The following is a 6000-nucleotide window of genomic DNA, read 5'->3' as shown; positions in this document are numbered from 1 at the left end:
CAGTTTTTCATAGTTTACAACACACAAAGGAGGAACCATTTATAGTTAGGAACTATCTGTTATTGTCCGCCTGAATTTAGATAAGAACTCTCAGTTAAGGCAGGTAATCTTCCCTGGCGCCTTCAGGTTTGTTCATCCTGTCACCGCCAGCCAGACCTGCCCTTCCTCTGTTAACTTGTGAATTCCTGTTAGCTGGGAATTCCCATTAATTAGCGAATTCCTATGCTCCATCCTATCCTTGAATTTCTGTCATGGTGGTGAATATGATGAATAAGCTAACTTGGCCTGTGGCTCTAGCAAGGGTGTTGACGCTAAATTACCCTAAACTAACTTAACCTACATAGGCTAACTACGCTCATTGGCTTATACTAACTCAACCTAACATATGCTTATTTGGCCTAACACTGCCCACACTGTGCTCCTGAGCAGGCCTGGCCCTGGTGGGGCTCTGGCTCTCCCTACAGTGTGCAGCGGTGGTGGCTATATACTCAGGAGGAAGGCTTTGGCTCAGGATCACTGAACTTCATCTCTGTCTCAAGTCCTGGTAATCTTGCAAAAGTAGATAAGAGGGAATGTGTCAGTAGAAATTGCCAGTTGGCCCGCAAATCAATACTCCAGAAACAGATGGTTTTATGTGACTGGGGCTCCAGTGCGTGGCATGCAGAATTAGGGTCTATGCGAGTGTAAGTTTGTTTTAGGTGTCTTGGCGGCTATACCCCTGAAGGTCTTCAGTTGTTGACTGGACTTTGGGTGAAATCATGGCTGCCATGGCGGTCAGCCGTGTGGGAGTCTAGCACTGTAACCACTACACCACCTGCTGGTCCCAGTACCCTCAGGCTCCTAGGGCACCATTCGTTGTCAGGAGCTCCACATCAGTTCAAATGGTTCTGCAAACCAGTAATTTACTGGTCCAGCAAAGCAAAATCATGTGACTAAAATCTGTGGCTTTTACTCTCAGAAACCTTACCTTGGGAACCAGCAGTTGGCGTAATGGCTATGTCACTTGACTCCCACGTAGTCGACCACGGTTCACGTCCCGGACCTGGTGGCTTAAAACTCACGCCGGGCACATGTGCATTCGTGCCCAAGATCCCGAGAGGAGAATGGAGGAGAAGGGATTGCGGCGTGACCATCCCCCCTGGGGGGTGATTTCTCACTTTCTGTCTCTATGTCTCTCTCTGTCTGTCTGGCGAGCACATGCGCCCTATAGCGAAAAAACCTCTCAAAAAAAAAAAAACCTTACCTTTTATTTTGTTTAACGTAATTTTTTTTACAGTGCTTCACTATGAAGCATATTTTCAGAGAATTATTTAATTTAATTTAATTAATTTATTTTTTTTCAATTTGTCCAGTGAGAGACAGAAAGAGAGAGAAGGAAATTGAGAAAGCGACCTCTAGGTCCAGGACTCAAACTGTGGCCTGCCGCGTGGGAGTCCAGCACCTTAACCACTATGCCACCTGCCGGCCCTCCGTAACCACTTACTTATAAGGCTGGCAAAATAGCACCTGAGGACAAACAGACATCAAAGAGCCTTAACTGTAGAGCTGGATTATACCCTTTTCCTCTCTAGAGTTGACTGATCGGGTACTCACGTTGGTACATGTGTATGTATAAAGAACCTCACACTGACCACTGTAAGTGTGATACAGTGGCATACGAATACATTGTGTGGGTCTAGAAATTCCTCTGAGTGGTTCCTTCGGGCAGGAAAAATTTGGTTGTTAAGCAAATAAGGTCTGGTCTCTCCTTTAGAAAACACCCTCAGTTCCAGTTCATCTAGGGTCTCTGGCTTGGACGTCTTTGGTAATGTTCCATAAATGCCCTGAATTGCTCTTCTCAATTAGACTCAAGGGACAACATCGTTTTAGTTGCAATATATATCCTTTGAGAACAGACTCATGACATGCAGGATAAAGCACCATTAGAAGGGGAAAAAAAATCCTGAAAGTATGTATAAGTTTGCAGATAGGAAAATAAAACAATGGAAACTGAAGAAGAAAATTTATTCTCACTGAACAAAATTCCTACTGAAATCAGATTCTAGGATATGCTCTGTCACTTACAGATGAGCCAGGAGATCTTGGTAAGACCATTATTTTCCATTCGCCTCACTTCCTCAAGGGTTAACTAAGAGGTTGTGTCTAGATGAATGAATCCCAACCCATTTGTTCTCAGTTCATTTTCATATCAAGATTTAATTCACCTGGAAGTATATGCGCACATTTTAGAGAGAATTTTCTCACTTGACCTAGTTGTAATATATTGCATAGCCTGCTGTCTCAATGCATTTGGGTATTGTGCAGTATTATTTTTTAGATTTCTCTGAAATATTTGAGATCTAAGGAGTTAAGAGGATAAGAACATTTTGTAGTTACAACTGAAATTTAAGATCCTGAGAACAAGGCTTAACACCCATGTTATTCTCACAACGCTGAGCATTTCAAGGGTGTTCAAAGATCCTGTTGTACAGATAATTGGTTAGATGGTAGGGGATCTTCACAAGTACTATTCTAAGCCTTCTGCTTCTGCTTCTTCTCCTTCTCCTTTGCTGCTGCCTCCTCCTCCTCCTCTTCCTTCTTCTTTTTTTTTTTTTTTGGAGAGATTTTTGCTTGCCAGAGAGACAGAAAATGAGAAATCACCTCCCCCTCCACCTTCTCCTCCATTTTCCTCCCGGGATCTTGGGCATGCACACACACGTGCGCAGTGTGAGTTTGAAGTCACCGGGTCTGGGACTTGATCCGCAGTCAGTCATGTGGGAGTCCAGCAATGTAATCGCTACACCATGTGCTGGCCCCAGTATCCTCAGGCTTCTAAGGTACCACTTATTTTCAGGAGCTCCACATCAGTTCAAACGGTTCTGCAAACCAGTAATTTACGGGTCCAGCAAAGCAAACATGTGTATCTGTGGTATGTCTGGCACCCTACTGGCATCTGTTGGTAAAGTGATGGAGAACTCTCTTCTCAAATGACTATTACCTATTGGCGAAAGAGACCCATAAGTATATGTTTGATTTTGTTATACTGATATATGTACAGATGAGATGCTTTGGAAGCACAGAGAAAGGTTTTTTTTTTGGAGAGATTTTTGCTTGCCAGAGAGACAGAAAATGAGAAATCACCTCCCCCTCCACCTTCTCCTCCATTTTCCTCCCGGGATCTTGGGCATGCACACACACGTGCGCAGTGTGAGTTTGAAGTCACCGGGTCTGGGACTTGATCCGCAGTCAGTCATGTGGGAGTCCAGCAATGTAATCGCTACACCATGTGCTGGCCCCAGTATCCTCAGGCTTCTAAGGTACCACTTATTTTCAGGAGCTCCACATCAGTTCAAACGGTTCTGCAAACCAGTAATTTACGGGTCCAGCAAAGCAAACATGTGTATCTGTGGTATGTCTGGCACCCTACTGGCATCTGTTGGTAAAGTGATGGAGAACTCTCTTCTCAAATGACTATTACCTATTGGCGAAAGAGACCCATAAGTATATGTTTGATTTTGTTATACTGATATATGTACAGATGAGATGCTTTGGAAGCACAGAGAAAGGAAACACTACTTTCTGAGGTTCTTGGAAGTCTCTTGAATCATGTTAATCTCCAACCTAAAGGTAAATGAAGAGCTATACTTCTGATGAGAAGACGGTGCCATGATGCTCCATCCATGGAGTCATGGAAATTTCACAATTGCTTATCTGTAAGCACGCCCTGGGTTTCCCTGTACTGACATCCTGAAGTGGCAGTGGGGCAAGCTGCAGGAGAAGCCTGGTCTGTTACCAGATATCCTTAGCCTCCAGCTCAGTTAGGGTTTATGTGTGGAGACCTGCAGTGTTTCCTTTTGGTGGAGTCTGGCAAATTCCTGTTGGTGCTGCTCATTGCTTTAAGTGAGTGGTTCTCTACTGGGGGCAGTTTTGCCTTTCTGGGGGGCATTGGCAATACCTGGAGATAATTTTGACTGCCATGTATGAAACAACTCCTCACAAGAAAAAGTTACCTGGTCTAAAATGGCAACAGTACCAAGACTGAGAAATCTTATAATAAAGTGTTCTAAATCTGTGCTGCCTAATGTGGTAGCCACTAACCACAGGTTATTAATGAGTACTTGAAATCTAACAAATGATATGAGGACCTTGATTTCAGATTTTAGGATAATTAATTTGAATATAAGTTTCACAGTGGCTATGTATTAGAAAAAGATTTATACTGTAATTATCCCACAAGTAGACAGCGAGGATTCTGTCAAGCTAAAAAGCTTCCACGCAGCAAAAAAACACAGCACTTAGAGTGAAGAGACAACTGTCAGGGCTCCCACGGTGGCATGGTGGTTAAGGTGCTGGATCCTACATGGCCAACTCCGCAGTTTAAGTCATAAGCCCAGTAGCTTGAAAAATACACTGGGCCTGCGAGTGCCTGCCCAGAATGCTAATGGAGAAGAAGGGATTTTGGTGTGGTCATTTCCTCTCTAGGGTTTGATTTCTCACTTGTCCTCTCTCTCTGTCTCTCTCTGGCCAGGGCATGTGCTCTATGGCAAAGATCTAAAAAAAAAAAAGAAGAGAGAGAGAGATAACCCTCAGGGTGGGAGAAAATATTTGCAAACTATCCTTCAGATAACTAAATACATAGGGATTTATTGATAACTAAAATATAGAGGGAACTCAAGTAGCTCACCTAAAAACACCCAAATACTCTAATTTAAAAATGGGCAAATGAGCTGAAGAGATAATTCTCTAAAGCAGACATTGAATGATCAAATGCATATGTTCAACATCTTTTATGGTAAGGAAAATGCAAACCAAAACCACAATGAAGTATCACTTAATCTCAATTAGAATGGATAAGATTAAACAAAAACAGGGGGGCCAGCAGGCATTGTAGTGGTTATGGTGCTAACTCCCGCATGGCTGATGGCAATTCAAGTCCTGGACCTGGTAGCTTCCTTTCTCACTATTTTTTTTTTCTCTCTCTCTCCCTGGTGAGCATGTATGCCTTATAACAAATTATAAAATAATAATAACAAACAAAATTAAATAAATAACTCTTTAAATTTCCTTTAAATACTCATTTCCATGAACTTTTGAAGACACCACATGGAGTATGCATCCCTGCTGAAGGTAGATGAAGAAGACCAGTCTCTCTGCCTTTCCTTTGAGCCATATATCCTGATGAGTACAGTAGTACCCCCTTATCCACGGGGGGTATGTTCCAAGACCCCCAGTGGGCCTCAGAAACTAAAGATAATACTAATCCTACATATACTGTTTTATTCCTGGACACATATACCTAGGGTAAAGTTAAATTTATGAATTAGGCACATGAGAGATTAACAACAATAATGCATGATGCGTCATGACTTTCCTGACGACTCAGTGCTAGTAAATTAGGGCAGTTATAACAATATATTGTAATAAACGTTATGGGACCATTCTCTCAAAATATGCTATTGTACTTTATTTCTTCTGGTGATGATGTGAGATGATAAAATGCCTACCAGAAGAGAGAAAGCGACGTGAATGATGTAGGCAGCATGAGGTAGAGTTAGGCTACTAGGCACCTGCTGGTGACATCTATAAATTCACCAATTGTGTATAATTCACAAAAGGCCACAGGCTTCCCTGGTGTTTATTTGTAGGTAGAGGTGATAGCCTTCTGACTTCTTTTCCTTTGGGTCTTATCTTTTCTCATAAGCAGTTTCCTATGGCCTGACCCAGACAGGCAAACTCATAGCTTCTTAGAGTTAAAACAAAAATCCACTCACTCAAGAATTTATCTTAATTAGTTTTACTACAGATTCTTACATACAGAGAAATAGGAAAGAGTTACATGACATACCACTGGCACTACTTGTATATCTCAGATAGGGTGGGGTTCTCCCCCCCACACACACTTTCTCTTTTTCTTATGCAACTTAAGTTTCTTAGGTGAAAACTGGTGCTGAGACAGACAGGGATGCTGGTTCCAAGGGCCCATGCCACTTGCTGCTTGACAAAGAAACAAGAGTTGATGAG

The sequence above is a fragment of the Tupaia chinensis genome, unplaced genomic scaffold (assembly GCF_000334495.1).
Source record: "Tupaia chinensis unplaced genomic scaffold, TupChi_1.0 Scaffold000217_1, whole genome shotgun sequence".
In the NCBI taxonomy this organism is placed as follows: domain Eukaryota; kingdom Metazoa; phylum Chordata; class Mammalia; order Scandentia; family Tupaiidae; genus Tupaia; species Tupaia belangeri.
This window is presented reverse-complemented; position numbering follows the sequence as displayed.